The sequence below is a fragment of the Podarcis melisellensis genome (genome assembly GCF_964234715.1).
Source record: "Podarcis melisellensis genome assembly, chromosome: 9".
In the NCBI taxonomy this organism is placed as follows: Eukaryota; Metazoa; Chordata; class Lepidosauria; order Squamata; family Lacertidae; genus Podarcis; species Podarcis melisellensis.
In genome coordinates this window covers 68,975,153-69,000,607 of record NC_138541.1, presented here as the reverse complement: position 1 = coordinate 69,000,607, position 25,455 = coordinate 68,975,153, and positions in this window count along the sequence as shown.

Here is a 25,455-nt window from a genome sequence, read left to right as displayed (position 1 = left end):
ACGATCCTCTGAAGGGTTTTTCGTTGGAAACATGCGTTTTTATGATGGGAAACAGAATTAGCCCTCGACGTCTGAACAACGTTATTTTGAAAAAAAATCACAATTTCTTCAAAATTTGTGATGTTCTGCAATTCACTCAAAAATGGTGCCAAACTGTTACAAACGATCCCCTGAAAGGTTTTTCGGGGGGGAAAGGTGGGTTTTTATCATCGGAAACAGAATTAGCCCTCGACGTCTGAAAAACTTTTTTTTGAAAAAATCCCTAAGCCGCGCAGTCACAATTTCTTCAAAATTTCTGACGTTCTGCAATTCACACAAAAATGGTGCCAAACTGTTGCAAACGATCCTCTGAAGGGTTTTTCGGTGGAAACAGATGCGTTTTTATCATGGGAAACAGAATTCGCCCTCGACGTCTGAACACCTTTTTTTTGAAAAAATCCCTAAGCCGCGCGGTCACAATTTCAGCAAAAATCTGACGTTCTGCAATTCACACAAAAATGGTGCCAAACTGTTGCAAACGATCCCCTGAAAGGTTTTTCGGTGGAAACAGGTGGGTTTTTATCATCGGAAACAGAATTAGCCCTCGACGTCTGAACAACTCTTTTTTGAAAAAAAAATCACAATTTCTTCAAAATTTGTGATGTTCTGCAATTCACTCAAAAATGGCGTGAAACTGTTGCAAACCGTCCCCTGAAATGTTGTTTGGTGGAAACAGATGCGTTTTTATCATCGGAAACAGAATTAGCCCTCGACGTTTGAACAACTTTTTTTTGAAAAAATCCCTGAGCCGCGCGGTCACAATTTCTTCATAATTTCTGATGTTCTGCAATTCACTCAAAAATGGTGCCAAACTTTTGCAAACCGTCCCCTGAAAGGTTGTTCGGTGGAAACAGATGCGTTTTTATCATCGGAAACAGAATTGGCCCTCGACGTCTGAACAACTTTTTTTTGAAAAAATCCCTAAGCCGCGCGGTCACAATTTCAGCAAAAATCTGACGTTCTGCAATTCTCTCAAAAATGGTGCCAAACTGTTGCAAACGATCCCCTGAAAGGTTTTTCGGTGGAAACAGGTGGGTTTTTATCATCGGAAACAGAATTAGCCCTCGACGTCTCAACAACTTTTTTTTAAAAAAATCCCTAAGCCGCGCGGTCACAATTTCTTCAAAATTTCTGACGTTCTGCAATTCACTCAAAAATGGTGCCAAACTGTTGCAAACGATCCTCTGAAGGGTTTTTCGGTGGAAACAGATGCGGTTTTATCACCGGAAACAGAATTAGCCCTCGACGTTTGAACAACTTTTTTTTGAAAAAATCCCTAAGCCGCGCGGTCACAATTTCTTCATAATTTCTGATGTTCTGCAATTCACTCAGAAATGGTGCCAAACTTTTGCAAACTGTCCCCTGAAAGGTTGTTCGGTGGAAACAGATGCGTTTTTATCATCGGAAACAGAATTGGCCCTCGACGTCTGAACAACTTTTTTTTGACAAAATCCCTAAGCCGCGCGGTCACAATTTCAGCAAAAATCTGACGTTCTGCAATTCTCTCAAAGATGGTGCCAAACTGTTGCAATCGATCCCCTGAAACATTTTTCGCTGGAAACAGGTGGGTTTTTATCATCGGAAACAGAATTAGCCCTCGACGTCTCAACAACTTTTTTAAAAAAAAATCCCTATGCCGCGCGGTCACAATTTCTTCAAAATTCCTGACGCTCTGCAATTCACTCAAAAATGGTGCCAAACTGTTGCAAACGATCCCCTGAAAGGTTTTTCGGTGGAAACAGTTGGGTTTTTATCATCGGAAACAAAATTAGCCCTCGACGTTTGAACAACTTTTTTTTGAAAAAATCCCTAAGCCGCGCGGTCACAATTTCTTCAAAATTTCTGATGTTCTGCAATTCACTCAAAAATGGTGCCAAACTTTTGCAAACCGTCCCCTGAAAGGTTGTTCGGTGGAAACAGATGCGTTTTTATCATCGGAAACAGAATTGGCCCTCGACGTCTGAACAACTTTTTTTTGACAAAATCCCTAAGCCGCGCGGTCACAATTTCAGCAAAAATCTGACGTTCTGCAATTCTCTCAAAGATGGTGCCAAACTGTTGCAAACGATCCCCTGAAACATTTTTCGGTGGAAACAGGTGGGCTTTTATCATCGGAAACAGAATTAGCCCTCGACGTCTCAACAACTTTTTTTAAAAAAAATCCCTATGCCGCGCGGTCACAATTTCTTCAAAATTCCTGACGCTCTGCAATTCACTCAAAAATGGTGCCAAACTGTTGCAAACGATCCCCTGAAAGGTTTTTCGGTGGAAACAGTTGGGTTTTTATCATCGGAAACAAAATTAGCCCTCGACGTTTGAACAACTTTTTTTTGAAAAAATCCCTAAGCCGCGCGGTCACAATTTCTTCAAAATTTCTGATGTTCTGCAATTCACTCAAAAAGGGTGCCAAACTTTTGCAAACCGTCCCCTGAAAGGTTGTTCGGTGGAAACAGATGCGTTTTTATCATCGGAAACAGAATTGGCCCTCGACGTCTGAACAACTTTTTTTTGACAAAATCCCTAAGCCGCGCGGTCACAATTTCAGCAAAAATCTGACGTTCTGCAATTCTCTCAAAGATGGTGCCAAACTGTTGCAAACGATCCCCTGAAATATTTTTCGGTGGAAACAGGTGGGTTTTTATCATCGGAAACAGAATTAGCCCTCGACGTCTCAACAACTTTTTTTTAAAAAAATCCCTATGCCGCGCGGTCACAATTTCTTCAAAATTCCTGACGCTCTGCAATTCACTCAAAAATGGTGCCAAACTGTTGCAAACGATCCCCTGAAAGGTTTTTCGGTGGAAACAGTTGGGTTTTTATCATCGGAAACAGAATTAGCCCTCGACGTCTGAACAACTTTTTCTTGAAAAAATCCCTAAGCAGCGAGGTCACAATTTCAGCAAAAATCTGACGTTCTGCAATTCACTCAAAAATGGTGCCAAACTGTTGCAAACGATCCCCTGAAAGGTTTTTCGGTGGAAACAGTTGGGTTTTTATCATCAGAAACAAAATTAGCCCTCGACGTTTGAACAACTTTTTTTAAAAAAAATCCCTAAGCCGCGCGGTCACAATTTCTTCAAAATTTCTGATGTTCTGCAATTCACTCTAAAATGGTGCCAAACGTTTGCAAACGATCCTCTGAAGGGTTTTTCGGTGGAAACAGATGCGGTTTTATCATCGGAAACAGAATTAGCCCTCGACGTCTGAACAACTTTTTCTTGAAAAAATCCCTAAGCAGCGCGGTCACAATTTCAGCAAAAATCTGACGTTCTGCAATTCACTCAAAAATGGTGCCAAACTGTTGCAAACGATCCTCTGAAGGGTTTTTTGGTGGAAACAGATGTGTTTTTATCACCGGAAACAGAATTGGCCCTCGACGTCTGAACAACTTTTTTAAAAAAAAATCGCTAAACCGCGCGGTCACAATTTCAGCAAAAATCTGACGTTCTTCAATTCACTCAAAAATGGTGCCAAACTGTTGCAAACGATCCCCTGAAAGGTTTTTCGGTGGAAACAGGTGGGTTTCTATCATCGGAAACAGAATTAGCCCTCGACGTCTGAACAACTTTTTTTTGAAAAAATCCCTAAGGCGCGCGGTCACAATTTCTTCAAAATTTCTGACGTTCTGCAATTCACTCAAAAATGGTGCCAAACTGTTGCAAACGATCCTCTGAAGGGTTTTTCGGTGGAAACAGATGCGTTTTTATCATGGGAAACAGAATTAGCCCTCGACGTCTGAACAACTTTTTTTTGAAAAAATCCCTAAGCCGCGCGGTCACAATTTCAGCAAAAATCTGACGTTCTGCAATTTACTCAAAAATGGTGCCAAAAAGTTGCAAACGAAAACCTGAAAGGTTTTTCGGTGGAAACAGGTGGGTTTTTATCATCGGAAACAGAATTAGCCCTCGACGTCTGAACAACTTTTTTTTGAAAAAATCCCTAAGCCGCGCGCGCACAATTTCTTCATAATTTCTGATGTTCTGCAATTCACTCAAGAATGGTGCCAAACTTTTGCAAACCGTCCCCTGAAAGGTTGTTCGGTGGAAACAGATGTGTTTTTATCATCCGAAACAGAATTGGCCCTCGACGTCTGAACAACTTTTTTTTAAAAAAATTGCTAAGCCGCGCGGTCACAATTTCAGCAAAAATCTGACGTTCTGCAATTCTCTCAAAAATGGTGCCAAACTGTTGCAAACGATCCCCTGAAAGGTTTTTCGGTGGAAACAGGTGGGTTTTTTATCATCGGAAACAGAATTAGCCCTCGACGTCTGAACAACTTTTTTTTGAAAAAATCCCTAAGGCGCGCGGTCACAATTTCTTCAAAATTTCTGACGTTCTGCAATTCACTCAAAAATGGTGCCAAACTGTTGCAAACGATCCTCTGAAGGGTTTTTCGGTGGAAACAGATGCGTTTTTATCATGGGAAACAGAATTAGCCCTCGACGTCTGAACAACTTTTTTTTGAAAAAATCCCTAAGCCGCGCGGTCACAATTTCAGCAAAAATCTGACGTTCTGCAATTTACTCAAAAATGGTGACAAAAAGTTGCAAACGATCCCCTGAAAGGTTTTTCGGTGGACACAGGTGGGTTTTTATCCTCGGAAACAGAATTAGCCCTCGACGTCTGAACAACTTTTTTTTGAAAAAATCCCTAAGCCGCGCGCTCACAATTCCTTCATAATTTCTGATGTTCTGCAATTCACTCAAGAATGGTGCCAAACTTTTGCAAACCGTCCCCTGAAAGGTTGTTCGGTGGAAACAGATGTGTTTTTATCATCCGAAACAGAATTGGCCCTCGACGTCTGAACAACTTTTTAAAAAAAAAAATCGCTAAGCCGCGCGGTCACAATTTCAGCAAAAATCTGACGTTCTGCAATTCTCTCAAAAATGGTGCCAAACTGTTGCAAACGATCCCCTGAAAGGTTTTTCGGTGGAAACAGGTGGGTTTTTATCATCGGAAACAGAATTAGCCCTCGACATCTGAACAACTTTTTTTTGAAAAAATCCCTAAGCCGCGCGGTCACAATTTCAGCAAAATCTCTGACGTTCTGCAATTCACTCAAAAATGGTGCCAAACTGTTGCAAACGATCCTCTGAATGGTTTTTCGGTGGAAACAGATGCGTTTTTATCATCGGAAACAGAATTAGCCCTCGACGTCTGAACAACTTTTTTTTGAAAAAATCCCTAAGCCGCGCGGTCACAATTTCAGCAAAAATCTGACGTTCTGCAATTCACTCAAAAATGGTGCCAAACTGTTGCAAACGATCCCCTGAAAGGTTTTTCGGTGGCAACAGGTGGGTTTTTATCATCGGAAACAGAATTAGCCCTCGACGTCTGAACAACTTTTTTTTAAAAAAATCCCTAAGCCGCGCGGTCACAATTTCAGCAAAAATCTGACGTTCTGCAATTCACTCAAAAATGGTGCCAAACTGTTGCAAACGCTCCCCTGAAAGGTTTTTCGGTGGCAACAGGTGGGTTTTTATCCTCGGAAACAGAATTAGCCCTCGAGGTCTGAACAACTTTCTTTTGAAAAAAAATCACAATTTCTTCAAAATTTGTGATGTTCTGCAATTCACTCAAAAATGGTGCCAAACTGTTACAAACGATCGCCTGAAAGGTTTTTCGGTGGAAACAGGTGGGTTTTTATCATCGGAAAAAGAATTAGCCCTCAACGTCTGAACAACTTTTTTTTGAAAAAATCCCTAAGCCGCGCGGTCACAATTTCTTCAAAATTTCTGACGTTCTGCAATTCACTCACAAATGGTGCCAAACTGTTGCAAACGATCCTCTGAAGGGTTTTTCGTTGGAAACAGATGCGTTTTTATGATGGGAAACAGAATTAGCCCTCGACGTCTGAACAACTTTATTTTGAAAAAAATCACAATTTCTTCAAAATTTGTGATGTTCTGCAATTCACTCAAAAATGGTGCCAAACTGTTACAAACGATCCCCTGAAAGGTTTTTCGGTGGAAACAGGTGGGTTTTTATCATCGGAAACAGAATTAGCCCTCGACGTCTGAACAACTTTTTTTTGAAAAAATCCCAAAGCCGCGCGGTCACAATTTCTTCAAAATTTCTGATGTTCTGCAATTCACTCAAAAATGGTGCCAAACTTTTGCAAACCGTCCCCTGAAAGGTTGTTCGGTGGAAACAGATGCGTTTTTATCATCGGAAACAGAATTAGCCCTCGACGTCTGAACAACTTTTTTTTGAAAAAAAATCACAATTTCTTCAAAATTTGTGATGTTCTGCAATTCACTCAAAAATGGTGCCAAACTGTTGCAAACGATCCTCTGAAGGGTTTTTCGTTGGAAACATGCGTTTTTATGATGGGAAACAGAATTAGCCCTCGACGTCTGAACAACTTTATTTTGAAAAAAAATCACAATTTCTTCAAAATTTGTGATGTTCTGCAATTCACTCAAAAATGGTGCCAAACTGTTACAAACGATCCCCTGAAAGGTTTTTCGGGGGGGAAAGCTGGGTTTTTATCATCGGAAACAGAATTAGCCCTCGACGTCTGAAAAACTTTTTTTTGAAAAAATCCCTAAGCCGCGCAGTCACAATTTCTTCAAAATTTCTGACGTTCTGCAATTCACACAAAAATGGTGCCAAACTGTTGCAAACGATCCTCTGAAGGGTTTTTCGGTGGAAACAGATGCGTTTTTATCATGGGAAACAGAATTCGCCCTCGACGTCTGAACAACTATTTTTTGAAAAAATCCCAAAGCCGCGCGGTCACAATTTCAGCAAAAATCTGATGTTCTGCAATTCACTCAAAAATGGTGCCAAAGTGTTGCAAACGATCCACTGAAGAGTTTTTGGGTGGAAACAGATGCGCTTTTATCATGGGAAACAGAATTAGCCCTCGACGTCTGAACAACTTTTTTTTGAAAAAATCCCTAAGCCGCGCGGTCACAATTTCTTCAAAATTTCTGATGTTCTGCAATTCACTCAAAAATGGTGCCAAACTGTTGCAAACGATCCTCTGAAGGGTTTTTCGTTGGAAACATGCGTTTTTATGATGGGAAACAGAATTAGCCCTCGACGTCTGAACAACGTTATTTTGAAAAAAAATCACAATTTCTTCAAAATTTGTGATGTTCTGCAATTCACTCAAAAATGGTGCCAAACTGTTACAAACGATCCCCTGAAAGGTTTTTCGGGGGGGAAAGGTGGGTTTTTATCATCGGAAACAGAATTAGCCCTCGACGTCTGAAAAACTTTTTTTTGAAAAAATCCCTAAGCCGCGCAGTCACAATTTCTTCAAAATTTCTGACGTTCTGCAATTCACACAAAAATGGTGCCAAACTGTTGCAAACGATCCTCTGAAGGGTTTTTCGGTGGAAACAGATGCGTTTTTATCATGGGAAACAGAATTCGCCCTCGACGTCTGAACACCTTTTTTTTGAAAAAATCCCTAAGCCGCGCGGTCACAATTTCAGCAAAAATCTGACGTTCTGCAATTTACTCAAAAATGGTGCCAAACTGTTGCAAACGATCCACTGAAAGGTTTTTCGGTGGAAACAGGTGGGTTTTTATCCTCGGAAACAGAATCAGCCCTCGACGTCTGAAGAACTTTTTTAAAAAAAAATCCCTAAGCCGCGCGGTCACAATTTCTTCAAAATTTCTGATGTTCTGCAATTCACTCAAAAATGGTGCCAAACTGTTGCATACGATCCACTGAAAGGTTTTTCGGTGGAAACAGGTGGGTTTTTATCCTCGGAAACAGAATCAGCCCTCGACGTCTGAAGAACTTTTTTTAAAAAAAATCCCTAAGCCGCGCGGTCACAATTTCTTCAAAATTTCTGATGTTCTGCAATTCACTCAAAAATGGTGCCAAACTGTTGCAAACCGTCCCCTGAAAGGTTTTTCGGTGGAAACAGATGCGTTTTTATCATCGGAAACAGAATTAGCCCTCGACGTCTGAACAACTTTTTTTTGAAAAAATCCCTAAGCCGCACGGTCACAATTTCAGCAAAAATGTGACGTTCTGCAATTCACTCAAAAATGGTGCCAAACTGTTGCAAACGATCCCCTGAAAGGTTTTTCGGTGGAAACAGGTGGGTTTTTATCATCGGAAACAGAATTAGCCCTCGACGTCTGAACAACTTTTTTTTGAAAAAATCCCTAAGCCGCGCGGTCACAATTTCAGCAAAAATCTGACGTTCTGCAATTCTCTCAAAAATGGTGCCAAACTGTTGCAAACGATCCCCTGAAAGGTTTTTCGGTGGAAACATGTGGGTTTTTATCATTGGAAACAGAATTAGCCCTCGACGTCTGAACAATTTTTTTTTGAAAAAATTCCTAAGCCGTGCGGTCACAATTTCAGCAAAAATGTGACGTTCTGCAATTCACTCAAAAATGGTGCCAAACTGTTGCATACGATCCACTGAAAGGTTTTTCGGTGGAAACAGGTGGGTTTTTATCCTCGGAAACAGAATCAGCCCTCGACGTCTGAAGAACTTTTTTTAAAAAAAATCCCTAAGCCGCGCGGTCACAATTTCTTCAAAATTTCTGATATTCTGCAATTCACTCAAAAATGGTGCCAAACTGTTGCAAACCGTCCCCTGAAAGGTTTTTCGGTGGAAACAGATGCGTTTTTATCATCGGAAACAGAATTAGCCCTCGACGTCTGAACAACTTTTTTTTGAAAAAATCCCTAAGCCGCGCGGTCACAATTTCAGCAAAAATGTGACGTTCTGCAATTCACTCAAAAATGGTGCCAAACTGTTGCAAACGATCCCCTGAAAGGTTTTTCGGTGGAAACAGGTGGGTTTTTATCATCGGAAACAGAATTAGCCCTCGACGTCTGAACAACTTTTTTTTGAAAAAATCCCTAAGCCGCGCGGTCACAATTTCAGCAAAAATCTGACGTTCTGCAATTCTCTCAAAAATGGTGCCAAACTGTTGCAAACGATCCCCTGAAAGGTTTTTCGGTGGAAATATGTGGGTTTTTATCATTGGAAACAGAATTAGCCCTCGACGTCTGAACAACTTTTTTTTGAAAAAATCCCTAAGCCGCGCGGTCACAATTTCTTCAAAAATCTGACGTTCTGCAATTCACTCAAAAATGGTGCCAAACTGTGGCAAACGATCACCTGAAAGGTTTTTCGGTGGAAACAGGTGGGTTTTTATCATCGGAAACAGAATTAGCCCTCGACGTCTGAACTTTTTTTTTAAAAAATCCCTAAGCCGCGCGGTCACAAGTTCCTCAAAATTTTTGATGTTCTGCAATTCACTCAAAAATGGTGCCAAATTCTTACAAACCGTCCCCTGAAAGGTTGTTCAGTGGAAACAGATGTGTTTTTATCATCGGAAACAGAATTGGCCCTCGACGTCTCAACAACTATTTTTTGAAAAAATCCCTAAGCCGCGCGGTCACAATTTCAGCAAAAATCTGATGTTCTGCAATTCACTCAAAAATGGTGCCAAAGTGTTGCAAACGATCCACTGAAGAGTTTTTGGGTGGAAACAGATGCGCTTTTATCATGGGAAACAGAATTAGCCCTCGACGTCTGAACAACTTTTTTTTAAAAAAAATCCCTAAGCCGCGCGGTCAGAATTTCAGCAAAAATCTGACGTTCTGCAATTTACTCAAAAATGGTGCCAAACTGTTGCAAACGATCCACTGAAAGGTTTTTCGGTGGAAACAGGTGGGTTTTTATCCTCGGAAACAGAATCAGCCCTCGACGTCTGAACAACTTTTTTTTGAAAAAATCCCTAAGCCGCGCGGTCACAATTTCAGCAAAAATCTGATGTTCTGCAATTCACTCAAAAATGGTGCTAAAGTGTTGCAAACCGTCCCCTGAAAGGTTGTTCGGTGGAAACAGATGTGTTTTTATCATCGGAAACAGAATTGGCCCTCGACGTCTGAAGAACATTTTTTTAAAAAAATCCCTAAGCCGCGCGGTCACAATTTCTTCAAAATTTATGATGTTCTCCAATTCACTCAAAAAAGGTGCCAAACTGTTGCAAACCGTCCCCTGAAAGGTTTTTCTGTGGAAACAGATGCGCTTTTATCATCGGAAACAGAATTAGCCCTCGACGTCTGAACAACTTTTTTTTGAAAAAATCCCTAAGCCGCGCGGTCACAATTTCTTCAAAAATCTGACGTTCTGCAATTCACTCAAAAATGGTGCCAAACTGTGGCAAACGATCCCCTGAAAGGTTTTTCGGTGGAAAAAGGTGGGTTTTTATCATCGGAAACAGAATTAGCCCTCGACGTCTGAAAAACTTTTTTTTGAAAAAATCCCTAAGCCGCGCGGTCACAAGTTCTTCAAAATTTCTGATGTTCTGCAATTCACTCAAAAATGGTGCCAAATTCTAACAAACCGTCCCCTGAAAGGTTGTTCGGTGGAAACAGATGCGTTTTTATCATCGGAAACAGAATTGGCCCTCGACGTCTGAACAACTATTTTTTGAAAAAATCCCTAAGCCGCGCGGTCACAATTTCAGCAAAAATCTGATGTTCTGCAATTCACTCAAAAATGGTGCCAAAGTGTTGCAAACGATCCACTGAAGAGTTTTTGGGTGGAAACAGATGCGCTTTTATCATGGGAAACAGAATTAGCCCTCGACGTCTGAACAACTTTTTTTTGAAAAAATCCCTAAGCCGCGCGGTCACAATTTCAGCAAAAATCTGATGTTCTGCAATTCACTCAAAAATGGTGCCAAAGTGTTGCAAACCGTCCCCTGAAAGGTTGTTCGGTGGAATCAGGTGGGTTTTTATCCTCGGAAACAGAATCAGCCCTCGACGTCTGAAGAACTTTTTTTTAAAAAAATCCCTAAGCCGCGCGGTCACAATTTCTTCAAAATTTCTGATGTTCTGCAATTCACTCAAAAATGGTGCCAAACTGTTGCAAACCGTCCCCTGAAAGGTTTTTCGGTGGAAACAGATGCGTTTTGATCATCGGAAACATAATTAGCCCTCGACGTCTGAACAACTTTTTTTTGAAAAAATCCCTAAGCCGCGCGGTCACAATTTCAGCAAAAATCTGACGTACTGCAATTCACTCAAAAATGGTGCCAAACTGTTGCAAACGATCCCCTGAAAGGTTATCGGTGGAAACAGGTGGGTTTTTATCATCGGAAACAGAATTAGCCCTCGACGTCTGAACAACTTTTTTTTGAAAAAATCCCTAAGCCGCGCGGTCACAAGTTCTTCAAAATTTCTGATGTTCTTCAATTCACTCAAAAATGGTGCCAAATTCTTACAAACCGTCCCCTGAAAGGTTTTTCGGTGGAAACAGATGCGTTTTTATCATCGGAAACAGAATTGGCCCTCGACGTCTGAACAACTATTTTTTGAAAAAATCCCTAAGCCGCGCGGTCACAATTTCTGCAAAAATCTGATGTTCTGCAATTCACTCAAAAATGGTGCCAAACTGTTGCAAACCATCCCCTGAAAGGTTGTTCGGTGGAAACAGGTGGGTTTTTATCATCGGAAACAGAATTAGCCCTCGACGTCTGAACAACTTTTTTTTGAAAAAAATCCCTAAGCCGCGCGGTCACAATTTCTTCAAAATTTCTGATGTTCTGCAATTCACTCAAAAATGGTGCCAAACTGTTGCAATCGATCCCCTGAAGGGGTTTTTGGTGGAAACAGATGCGTTTTTATCATCGGAAACAGAATTAGCCCTCGATGTCTGAACAACTTTTTTTTGAAAAAATCCCTAAGCCGCGCGGTCACAATTTCAGCAAAAATGTGACGTTCTGCAATTCTCTCAAAAATGGTGCCAAACTGTTGCAAACGATCCCCTGAAAGGTTTTTCGGTGGAAACAGGTGGGTTTTTATCATTGGAAACAGAATTAGCCCTCGACGTCTGAACAACTTTTTTTTGAAAAAATCCCTAAGCCGCGCGGTCACAATTTCTTCAAAAATCTGACGTTCTGCAATTCACTCAAAAATGGTGCTAAACTGTGGCAAACGATCCCCTGAAAGGTTTTTCGGTGGAAACAGGTGGGTTTTTATCATCGGAAAGAGAATTAGCCCTCGACGTCTGAACAACTTTTTTTTGAAAAAATCCCTAAGCCGCGCGGTCACAAGTTCTTCAAAATTTCTGATGTTCTGCAATTCACTCAAAAATGGTGCCAAATTCTTACAAACCGTCCCCTGAAAGGTTGTTCAGTGGAAACAGATGCGTTTTTATCATCGGAAACAGAATTGGCCCTCGACGTCTGAACAACTATTTTTTGAAAAAATCCCTAAGCCGCGCGGTCACAATTTCAGCAAAAATCTGATGTTCTGCAATTCACTCAAAAATGGTGCCAAAGTGTTGCAAACGATCCACTGAAGAGTTTTTGGGTGGAAACAGATGCGCTTTTATCATGGGAAACAGAATTAGCCCTCGACGTCTGAACAACTTTTATTTGAAAAAATCCCTAAGCCGCGCGGTCACAATTTCAGCAAAAATCTGACGTTCTGCAATTTACTCAAAAATGGTGCCAAACTGTTGCAAACGATCCACTGAAAGGTTTTTCGGTGGAAACAGGTGGGTTTTTATCCTCGGAAACAGAATCAGCCCTCGACGTCTGAGCAACTTTTTTTTGAAAAAATCCCTAAGCCGCGCGGTCACAATTTCAGCAAAAATCTGATGTTCTGCAATTCACTCAAAAATGGTGCCAAAGTGTTGCAAACCGTCCCCTGAAAGGTTGTTCAGTGGAAACAGATGTGTTTTTATCATCGGAAACAGAATTAGCCCTCGACATCTGAACAACTTTTTTTTGAAAAAATCCCTAAGCCGCGCGGTCACAATTTCTTCAAAAATCTGACGTTCAGCAATTCACTGAAAAATGGTGCCAAACTGTTGCAAACTATCCCCTGAAAGGTTTTTCGGTGGAAACAGGTGGGTTTTTATCATCGGAAACAGAATTAGCCCTTGACGTCTGAACAACCTTTTTTTGAAAAAATCCCTAAGCCGCGCGGTCACAATTTCAGCAAAATTTCTGATGTTCTGCAATTCACTCAAAAATGGTGCCAAATTCTTACAAACCGTCCCCTGAAAGGTTGTTCGGTGGAAACAGATGCGTTTTTATCATCGGAAACAGAATTGGCCCTCGACGTCTGAACAACTATTTTTTGAAAAAATCCCTAAGCCGCGCGGTCACAATTTCAGCAAAAATCTGATGTTCTGCAATTCACTCAAAAATGGAGCCAAAGTGTTGCAAACGATCCACTGAAGAGTTTTTGGGTGGAAACAGATGCGCTTTTATCATGGGAAACAGAATTAGCCCTCGACGTCTGAACAACTTTTTTTTAAAAAATCCCTAAGCCGCGCGGTCACAATTTCAGCACAAATCTGACGTTCTGCAATTCACTGAAAAATGGTGCCAAACTGTTGCAATTGATCACCTGAAGGGTTTTTCGGTGGAAACAGATGCTTTTTTATCATCGGAAACAGAATTAGCCCTCGACGTCTGAAGAACTTTTTTTTGAAAAAATCCCTAAGCCGCGCGGTCACAATTTCAGCAAAAATCTGACGTTCTGCAATTCACTCAAAAATGGTGCCAAACTGTTGGAAACGATCCCCTGAAAGGTTTTTCGGTGGCAACAGGTGGGTTTTTATCATCGGACACAGAATTAGCCCTCGACGTCTGAACAACTTTATTTTGAAAAAAAATCACAATTTCTTCAAAATTTGTGATGTTCTGCAATTCACTCAAAAATGGTGCCAAACTGTTACAAACGTTCCCCTGAAAGGTTTTTCGGTGGAAACAGGTGGGTTTTTATCATCGGAAACAGAATTAGCCCTCGACGTCTGAACAACTTTTTTTTGAAAAAATCCCTAAGCCGCGCGGTCACAATTTCTTCAAAATTTCTGACGTTCTGCAATTCACTCAAAAATGGTGCCAAACTGTTGCAAACGATCCTCTGAAGGGTTTTTCGGTGGAAACAGATGCGTTTTTATCATGGGAAACACAATTAGCCCTCGACATCTGAACAACTTTTTTTTGAAAAAATCCCTAAGCCGCGCGGTCACAATTTCATCAAAAATCTGACGTTCTGCTATTTACTCAAAAATGGTGCCAAACTGTTGCAAACGATCCACTGAAAGGTTTTTCGGTGGAAAGAGGTGGGTTTTTATCATCGGAAACAGAATTAGCCCTCGACGTCTGAAGAACTTTTTTTTGAAAAAATCCCTAAGCCGCGCGGTCACAATTTCTTCAAAATTTCTGATGTTCTGCAATTCACTCAAAAATGGTGCCAAACTGTTGCAAACCGTCCCCTGAAAGGTTTTTCGGTAGAAACAGATGCGTTTTTATCATGGGAAACAGAATTAGCCCTCGACGTCTGAACAACTTTTTTTTGAAAAAATCCCTAAGCCGCGCGGTCACAATTTCAGCAAAAATGTGACGTTCTGCAATTCACTCAAAAATGGTGCCAAACTGTTGCAAACGATCCCCTGAAAGGTTTTTCGGTGGAAACAGGTGGGTTTTTATCATCGGAAACAGAATTAGCCCTCGACGTCTGAACAACTTTTTTTTTGAAAAAATCCCTAAGCAGCGCGGTCACAATTTCAGCAAAAATCTGACGTACTGCAATTCTCTCAAAAATGGTGCCAAACTGTTGCAAACGATCCCCTGAAAGGTTTTTCGGTGGAAACAGGTGGGTTTTTATCATCGGAAACAGAATTAGCCCTCGACGTCTGAACAACTTTTTTTTGAAAAAATCCCTAAGCCGCGCGGTCACAATTTCTTCAAAATTTCTGATGTTCTGCAATTCACTCAAAAATGGTGCCAAACTGTTGCAAACCGTCCCCTGAAAGGTTTTTCGGTGGAAACAGATGCGTTTTTATCATCGGAAACAGAATTAGCCCTCGACGTCTGAACAATTTTTTTTTGAAAAAATTCCTAAGCCGTGCGGTCACAATTTCAGCAAAAATGTGACGTTCTGCAATTCACTCAAAAATGGTGCCAAACTGTTGCATACGATCCACTGAAAGGTTTTTCGGTGGAAACAGGTGGGTTTTTATCCTCGGAAACAGAATCAGCCCTCGACGTCTGAAGAACTTTTTTTAAAAAAAATCCCTAAGCCGCGCGGTCACAATTTCTTCAAAATTTCTGATGTTCTGCAATTCACTCAAAAATGGTGCCAAACTGTTGCAAACCGTCCCCTGAAAGGTTTTTCGGTGGAAACAGATGCGTTTTTATCATCGGAAACAGAATTAGCCCTCGACGTCTGAACAACTTTTTTTTGAAAAAATCCCTAAGCCGCGCGGTCACAATTTCAGCAAAAATGTGACGTTCTGCAATTCACTCAAAAATGGTGCCAAACTGTTGCAAACGATCCCCTGAAAGGTTTTTCGGTGGAAACAGGTGGGTTTTTATCATCGGAAACAGAATTAGCCCTCGACGTCTGAACAACTTTTTTTTGAAAAAATCCCTAAGCCGCGCGGTCACAATTTCAGCAAAAATCTGACGTTCTGCAATTCTCTCAAAAATGGTGCCAAACTGTTGCAAACGATCCCCTGAAAGGTTTTTCGGTGGAAACATGTGGGTTTTTATCATTGGAAACAGAATTAGCCCTCGACGTCTGAACAACTTTTTTTTGAAAAAATCCCTAAGCCGCGCGGTCACAATTTCTTCAAAAATCTGACGTTCTGCAATTCACTCAAAAATGGTGCCAAACTGTGGCAAACGATCACCTGAAAGGTTTTTCGGTGGAAACAGGTGGGTTTTTATCATCGGAAACAGAATTAGCCCTCGACGTCTGAACTTTTTTTTAAAAAAATCCCTAAGCCGCGCGGTCACAAGTTCCTCAAAATTTTTGATGTTCTGCAATTCACTCAAAAATGGTGCCAAATTCTTACAAACCGTCCCCTGAAAGGTTGTTCAGTGGAAACAGATGCGTTTTTATCATCGGAAACAGAATTGGCCCTCGACGTCTCAACAACTATTTTTTGAAAAAATCCCTAAGCCGCGCGGTCACAATTTCAGCAAAAATCTGATGTTCTGCAATTCACTCAAAAATGGTGCCAAAGTGTTGCAAACGATCCACTGAAAGGTTTTTCGGTGGAAACAGGTGGGTTTTTATCCTCGGAAACAGAATCAGCCCTCGACGTCTGAACAACTTTTTTTTGAAAAAATCCCTAAGCCGCGCGGTCACAATTTCAGCAAAAATCTGATGTTCTGCAATTCACTCAAAAATGGTGCTAAAGTGTTGCAAACCGTCCCCTGAAAGGTTGTTCGGTGGAAACAGATGTGTTTTTATCATCGGAAACAGAATTGGCCCTCGACGTCTGAAGAACATTTTTTTAAAAAAATCCCTAAGCCGCGCGGTCACAATTTCTTCAAAATTTATGATGTTCTCCAATTCACTCAAAAAATGTGCCAAACTGTTGCAAACCGTCCCCTGAAAGGTTTTTCTGTGGAAACAGATGCGCTTTTATCATCGGAAACAGAATTAGCCCTCGACGTCTGAACAACTTTTTTTTGAAAAAATCCCTAAGCCGCGCGGTCACAATTTCTTCAAAAATCTGACGTTCTGCAATTCACTCAAAAATGGTGCCAAACTGTGGCAAACGATCCCCTGAAAGGTTTTTCGGTGGAAAAAGGTGGGTTTTTATCATCGGAAACAGAATTATCCCTCGACGTCTGAACAACTTTTTTTTGAAAAAATCCCTAAGCCGCGCGGTCACAAGTTCTTCAAAATTTCTGATGTTCTGCAATTCACTCAAAAATGGTGCCAAATTCTAACAAACCGTCCCCTGAAAGGTTGTTCGGTGGAAACAGATGCGTTTTTATCATCGGAAACAGAATTGGCCCTCGACGTCTGAACAACTATTTTTTGAAAAAATCCCTAAGCCGCGCGGTCACAATTTCAGCAAAAATCTGATGTTCTGCAATTCACTCAAAAATGGTGCCAAAGTGTTGCAAACGATCCACTGAAGAGTTTTTGGGTGGAAACAGATGCGCTTTTATCATGGGAAACAGAATTAGCCCTCGACGTCTGAACAACTTTTTTTTGAAAAAAATCCCTAAGCCGCGCGGTCACAATTTCTTCAAAATTTCTGATGTTCTGCAATTCACTCAAAAATGGTGCCAAACTGTTGCAATCGATCCCCTGAAGGGGTTTTTGGTGGAAACAGATGCGTTTTTATCATCGGAAACAGAATTAGCCCTCGATGTCTGAACAACTTTTTTTTGAAAAAATCCCTAAGCCGCGCGGTCACAATTTCAGCAAAAATGTGACGTTCTGCAATTCTCTCAAAAATGGTGCCAAACTGTTGCAAACGATCCCCTGAAAGGTTTTTCGGTGGAAACAGGTGGGTTTTTATCATTGGAAACAGAATTAGCCCTCGACGTCTGAACAACTTTTTTTTGAAAAAATCCCTAAGCCGCGCGGTCACAATTTCTTCAAAAATCTGACGTTCTGCAATTCACTCAAAAATGGTGCTAAACTGTGGCAAACGATCCCCTGAAAGGTTTTTCGGTGGAAACAGGTGGGTTTTTATCATCGGAAACAGAATTAGCCCTCGACGTCTGAACAACTTTTTTTTGAAAAAATCCCTAAGCCGCGCGGTCACAAGTTCTTCAAAATTTCTGATGTTCTGCAATTCACTCAAAAATGGTGCCAAATTCTTACAAACCGTCCCCTGAAAGGTTGTTCAGTGGAAACAGATGCGTTTTTATCATCGGAAACAGAATTGGCCCTCGACGTCTGAACAACTATTTTTTGAAAAAATCCCTAAGCCGCGCGGTCACAATTTCAGCAAAAATATGATGTTCTGCAATTCACTCAAAAATGGTGCCAAAGTGTTGCAAACGATCCACTGAAGAGTTTTTGGGTGGAAACAGATGCGCTTTTATCATGGGAAACAGAATTAGCCCTCGACGTCTGAACAACTTTTATTTGAAAAAATCCCTAAGCCGCGCGGTCACAATTTCAGCAAAAATCTGACGTTCTGCAATTTACTCAAAAATGGTGCCAAACTGTTGCAAACGATCCACTGAAAGGTTTTTCGGTGGAAACAGGTGGGTTTTTATCCTCGGAAACAGAATCAGCCCTCGACGTCTGAGCAACTTTTTTTTGAAAAAATCCCTAAGCCGCGCGGTCACAATTTCAGCAAAAATCTGATGTTCTGCAATTCACTCAAAAATGGTGCCAAAGTGTTGCAAACCGTCCCCTGAAAGGTTGTTCGGTGGAAACAGATGTGTTTTTATCATCGGAAACAGAATTAGCCCTCGACATCTGAACAACTTTTTTTTGAAAAAATCCCTAAGCCGCGCGGTCACAATTTCTTCAAAAATCTGACGTTCAGCAATTCACTGAAAAATGGTGCCAAACTGTTGCAAACTATCCCCTGAAAGGTTTTTCGGTGGAAACAGGTGGGTTTTTATCATCGGAAACAGAATTAGCCCTTGACGTCTGAACAACCTTTTTTTGAAAAAATCCCTAAGCCGCGCGGTCACAATTTCAGCAAAATTTCTGATGTTCTGCAATTCACTCAAAAATGGTGCCAAATTCTTACAAACCGTCCCCTGAAAGGTTGTTCGGTGGAAACAGATGCGTTTTTATCATCGGAAACAGAATTGGCCCTCGACGTCTGAACAACTATTTTTTGAAAAAATCCCTAAGCCGCGCGGTCACAATTTCAGCAAAAATCTGATGTTCTGCAATTCACTCAAAAATGGAGCCAAAGTGTTGCAAACGATCCACTGAAGAGTTTTTGGGTGGAAACAGATGCGCTTTTATCATGGGAAACAGAATTAGCCCTCGACGTCTGAACAACTTTTTTTAAAAAAATCCCTAAGCCGCGCGGTCACAATTTCAGCACAAATCTGACGTTCTGCAATTCACTGAAAAATGGTGCCAAACTGTTGCAATTGATCACCTGAAGGGTTTTTCGGTGGAAACAGATGCTTTTTTATCATCGGAAACAGAATTAGCCCTCGACGTCTGAAGAACTTTTTTTTGAAAAAATCCCTAAGCCGCGCGGTCACAATTTCAGCAAAAATCTGACGTTCTGCAATTCACTCAAAAATGGTGCCAAACTGTTGGAAACGATCCCCTGAAAGGTTTTTCGGTGGCAACAGGTGGGTTTTTATCATCGGACACAGAATTAGCCCTCGACGTCTGAACAACTTTATTTTGAAAAAAAATCACAATTTCTTCAAAATTTGTGATGTTCTGCAATTCACTCAAAAATGGTGCCAAACTGTTACAAACGTTCCCCTGAAAGGTTTTTCGGTGGAAACAGGTGGGTTTTTATCATCGGAAACAGAATTAGCCCTCGACGTCTGAACAACTTTTTTTTGAAAAAATCCCTAAGCCGCGCGGTCACAATTTCTTCAAAATTTCTGACGTTCTGCAATTCACTCAAAAATGGTGCCAAACTGTTGCAAACGATCCTCTAAAGGGTTTTTCGGTGGAAACAGATGCGTTTTTATCATGGGAAACACAATTAGCCCTCGACATCTGAACAACTTTTTTTTGAAAAAATCCCTAAGCCGCGCGGTCACAATTTCATCAAAAATCTGACGTTCTGCTATTTACTCAAAAATGGTGCCAAACTGTTGCAAACGATCCACTGAAAGGTTTTTCGGTGGAAAGAGGTGGGTTTTTATCATCGGAAACAGAATTAGCCCTCGACGTCTGAAGAACTTTTTTTTGAAAAAATCCCTAAGCCGCGCGGTCACAATTTCTTCAAAATTTCTGATGTTCTGCAATTCACTCAAAAATGGTGCCAAACTGTTGCAAACCGTCCCCTGAAAGGTTTTTCGGTAGAAACAGATGCGTTTTTATCATGGGAAACAGAATTAGCCCTCGACGTCTGAACAACTTTTTTTTGAAAAAATCCCTAAGCCGCGCGGTCACAATTTCAGCAAAAATGTGACGTTCTGCAATTCACTCAAAAATGGTGCCAAACTGTTGCAAACGATCCCCTGAAAGGTTTTTCGGTGGAAACAGGTGGGTTTTTATCATCGGAAACAGAATTAGCCCTCGACGTCTGAACAACTTTTTTTTTGAAAAAATCCCTAAGCAGCGCGGTCACAATTTCAGCAAAAATCTGACGTACTGCAATTCTCTCAAAAATGGTGCCAAACTGTTGCAAACGATCCCCTGAAAGGTTTTTCGGTGGAAACAGGTGGGTTTTTATCATCGGAAACAGAATTAGCCCTCGACGTCTGAACAACTTTTTTTTGAAAAAATCCCTAAGCCGCGCGGTCACAATTTCTTCAAAATTTCTGATGTTCTGCAATTCACTCAAAAATGGTGCCAAACTGTTGCAAACCGTCCCCTGAAAGGTTTTTCGGTGGAAACAGATGCGTTTTTATCATGGGAAACAGAATTAGCCCTCGACGTCTGAACAACTTTTTTTTGAAAAAATCCCTAAGCCGCGCGGTCACAATTTCAGCAAAAATGTGACGTTCTGCAATTTACTCAAAAATGGTGCCAAACTGTTGCAACCGATCCCCTGAAGGGTTTTTCGGTGGAAACAGATGCGTTTTTATCATCGGAAAAAGAATTAGCCCTCGACGTCTGAATACCTTTTTTTTGAAAAAATCCCTAAGCCGCGCGGTCACAATTTCAGCAAAAATCTGACGTTCTGCAATTCACTCAAAAATGGTGCCAAACTGATCGAAACGATCCCCTGAAAGGTTTTTCGGTGGCAACAGGTGGGTTTTTATCATCGGAAACAGAATTAGCCCTCGACGTCTGAACAACTTTATTTTGAAAAAAAATCACAATTTCTTCAAAATTTGTGATGTTCTGCAATTCACTCAAAAATGGTGCCAAACTGTTACAAACGATCCCCTGAAAGGTTTTTCGGTGGAAACAGGTGGGTTTTTATCATCGGAAACAGAATTAGCCCTCGACGTCTGAACAACTTTTTTTTGAAAAAATTCCTAAGCCGCGCGGTCACAATTTCTTCAAAATTTCTGACGTTCTGCAATTCACTCAGAAATGGTGCCAAACTGTTGCAAACGATCCTCTGAAGGGTTTTTCGGTGGAAACAGATGCGTTTTTATCATGGGAAACAGAATTAGCCCTCGACATCTGAACAACTTTTTTAAAAAAAAAACCCTAAGCCGCGCGGTCACAATTTCATCAAAAATCTGACGTTCTGCTATTTACTCAAAAATGGTGCCAAACTGTTGAAAACGATCCCCTGAAAGGTTTTTCGGTGGAAACAGGTGGGTTTTTATCCTCAGAAACAGAATTAGCCCTCGACGTCTGAACAACTTTTTTTTGAAAAAATCCCTAAGCCGCGCGGTCACAATTTCTTCAAAATTTCTGATGTTCTGCAATTCACTCAAAAATGGTGCCAAATTTTTACAAACCGTCCCCTGAAAGGTTGTTCGGTGGAAACAGATGCGTTTTTATCATCGGAAACAGAATTGGCCATCGACGTCTGAACAACTATTTTTTGAAAAAATCCCTAAGCCGCGCGGTCACAATTTCAGCAAAACGTCACAACTTTGGCAGTATCAGGCCTTGGGCGGAATCCTTTTGTCCATCTTCCTCTTTGCGGCGGCGATACCAGGGTTCCCCGTTAAAGGGGTTTCTGAAGGGAGGCTTTGACCGTACGCCGGAAGGTCGTCATTGCTCTCCCCTGCGGCGGCGGCCTTACGGGGGCGGCTATCTCTGCTTGAACATATGTTCTCCAGAGCCGGCCCATCCCCCACACACACACTGGATAACCCTGATGCTCCCTAGGTCCCCGGCTGGGGACTGGGGAGGGAGAACGCCCAATGCCTGAGCCAAGGTCTACCCACATTTGAAATTTAATAAAGTTGTGGCCAATTTAATTCCATAGCACGTTGTCTTGAGTCGTTATTCCACATGACGGGGGGACCGCGCAGGATCTGGGGACTCCGCCTGTCCACGCAAAATCTCTAAGCTGCGCGGTCACAATTTCAGCAAAAATCTGACGTTTTGCAATTCTCTCGAAAATGGTGCCAAACTGTTGCAAACGATCCCCTGAAAGGTTTTTCGGTGGAAACAGGTGGGTTTTTATCATTGGAAACAGAATTAGCGCTCGACGTCTGAACAACTTTTTTTTAAAAAAATCCCTAAGCCGCGCGGTCACAATTTCAGCAAAAATCTGACGTTCTGCAATTCTCTCAAAAATGGTGCCAAACTGTTGCAAACCGTCCCCTGAAAGGTTTTTCGGTGGAAACAGGTGGGTTTTTATCATCGGAAACAGAATTGGCCCTCGACGTCTGAACAACTTTTTTTTGAAAAAAAAAATCACAATTTCTTCAAAATTTTGATGTTCTGCAATTCAGTCAAAAATGGTGCCAAACTGTTGCAAACGATCCCCTGAAAGGTTTTTCGGTGGAAACATATTCGTTTTTATCATCAGAAACAGATTTAGCCCTCGATGTCTGAACAACTTTTTTTTGAAAATGACCGCTCCCCACTTAAAACGGGGGGCGCCCTTTGCGTGGACGCGTGCAGCCCCTAGACCTGGAGCGGCTCCAACAGCAAAGGCTAGGCTATGCCTTCCCTCAGGTGGGATACCTGGAGGTCTCCGCCTACCTCAGTCAGTTGTCCAATCCCACCTGGGGGAAAGAGTTGCCAAGGAGACCAGGCCAGGTAGGGGAGGGATTACCTGCCCACACAAAGGAGGGAGGATTTTACCTGGGAATTCTCACTTGGCTCCAGAGCTTCTCCCACCCTACCCACCCTCAGTCAATGTCTTATGTTGCAGGTTAATTTTCCTCACATGTTTTGCAAGTTAATTTTCTTCACAGGTATGCGGGCGCTGCTACGTTAAGGTCGCTGTTAAAGGGCCGGAAAGGAATTTCCCTGCATTGGCAGGTTTCGCCTTTCCCATAGCAAAACGTCACAACTTTGGCAGTATCAGGCCTTGGGCGGAATCCTTTTGTCCATCTTCCTCTTTGCGGCGGCGATACCAGGGTTCCCCGTTAAAGGGGTTTCTGAAGGGAGGCTTTGACCGTACGCCGGAAGGTCGTCATTGCTCTCCCCTGCGGCGGCGGCGTTACGGGGGCGGCTATCTCTGCTTGAACATATGTTCTCCAGAGCCGGCCCATCCCCCCCCACACACACACACTGGATAACCCTGATGCTCCCTAGGCCCCCGGCTGGGGACTGGGGAGGGAGAACGCCCAATGCCTGAGCCAAGGTCTACCCACATTTGAAATTTAATAAAGTTGTGGCCAATTTAATCCCATAGCACGTTGTCTGGAGTCGTTATTCCACATGACGGGGGGACCACGCAGGATCTGGGGACTCCGCCTGTCCACGCAAAATCCCTAAGCCGCGCGGTCACAATTTCAGCAAAAATCTGATGTTCTGCAATTCACTCAAAAATGGTGCCAAACTGTTGCAAACGATCCTCTGAAGGGTTTTTCGTTGGAAACAGATGCGTTTTTATCATGGGAAACAGAATTAGCCCTCGACATCTGAACAACTTTTTTTTGAAAAAATCCCTAAGCCGCGCGGTCACAATTTCATCAAAAATCTGACGTTCTGCTATTTACTCAAAAATGGTGCCAAACTGTTGCAAACGATCCACTGAAGAGTTTTTGGGTGGAAACAGATGCGCTTTTATCCTCGGAAACAGAATTAGCCCTCGGCGTCTGAACAACTTTTTTTAAAAAAATCCCTAAGCCGCGCGGTCACAATTTCAGCAAAAATCTGACGTTCTGTAATTCACTGAAAAATGGTGCCAAACTGTTGCAATCGATCCCCTGAAGGGTTTTTCGGTGGAAACAGATGCGTTATTATCATCGGAAACAGAATTAGCCCTCAACGTCTGAGCAACTTTATTTTGAAAAAAAATCACAATTTCTTCAAAATTTGTGATGTTCTGCAATTCACTCAAAAATGGTGCCAAACTGTTACAAACAATCCCCTGAAAGGTTTTTCGGTGGAAACAGGTGGGTTTTTATCATCGGAAACAGAATTAGCCCTCGACGTCTGAACAACTTTTTTTTGAAAAAATCCCTAAGCCGCGCGGTCACAATTTCAGCAAAAATCTGACGTTCTGCAATTCACTCAAAAATGGTGCCAAACTGTTGCAATCGATCCCCTGAAGGGTTTTTCGGTGGAAACAGATCCGTTTTTATCATGGGAAACAGAATTAGCCCTCGACGTCTGAAAAACTTTTTTAAAAAAAAAAATCCCTAAGACGCGCGGTCACAATTTCTTCAAAATTTCTGACGTTCTGCAATTCACTCAAAAATGGTGCCAAACTGTTGCAAACCGTCCCCTGAAAGGTTTTTCGGTGGAAACAGATGCGTTTTTATCATTGGAAACAGAATTAGCCCTCGATGTCTGAACAACTTTTTTTTGAAAAAATCCCTAAGCCGCGCGGTCACAATTTCTTCAAAATTTCTGATGTTCTGCAATTCACTCAAAAATGGTGCCAAACTGTTGCAAACAATCCCCTGAAGGGTTTTTCGGTGGAAACAGATGCGTTTTTATCATCGGAAACAGAATTAGCCCTCAATGTCTGAACAACTTTTTTTTGAAAAAATCCCTAAGACGCGCGGTCACAATTTCTTCAAAATTTCTGACGTTCTGCAATTCACTCAAAAATGGTGCCAAACTGTTGCAAACGATCCCCTAAAGGGTTTTTCGGTGGAAACAGATGCGTTTTTATCATCGGAAACAGAATTAGCCCTCGACGTCTGAACAACTTTTTTTTGAAAAAATCCCTAAGCCGCGCGGTCACAATTTCAGCAAAAATCTGACGTTCTGCAATTCATTCAAAAATGGTTCCAAACTGTTGCAAACGATCCCCTGAAAGGTTTTTCGGTGGAAACAGATGCGTTTTTATCATCGGAAACAGAATTAGCCCTCGACGTCTGAACAACTTTTTTTTGAAAAAATCCCTAAGCCGCGCGGTCACAATTTTAGCAAAAATCTGACTTTCGGAAATTCAGTCAAATATGGTGCCGAACGGTTGCACATGATCCCCTGAAAGGTTTGGCAGTCGAAAGAGAAGTCTTTTTATCACAGGAGAAGAAATCAGCCGTAAAAAACTTAACGGGCGGAAATAGTTTTTTTTGAAAAAATCCCTAAGCTCCGGGGTCACAATTTCAGCAAAAATCTGACTTTTGCAAATTTACTCAAACATGCTGTCAAACGCTTGCAAATGCTCCCCTGAAAGTTTTGGCAGTTGAAACAGAAGGCTTTTAATCACAGGACAAGAATTCAGCCCTCGACAGCTTAACCTGCGGAAAAAGATATTTTTGTAAAAATCCCTAAGCCCCGGGGTCACAATTTCAGCAAAAATCTGACTTTCAGGAATTCACTCAAATATGGTGCCAAACGGTTGCACATGATCCCCTGAAAGGTTTGGCAGTCGAAAGAGAAGCCTTTTTATCACAGGAGAAGAAATCAGCCGTAAAAAACTTAACGGGCGGAAAAAGTTTTTTTTAAAAAAATCCCTAAGCTCCGGGGTCACAATTTCAGCAAAAATCTGACTTTTGCAAATT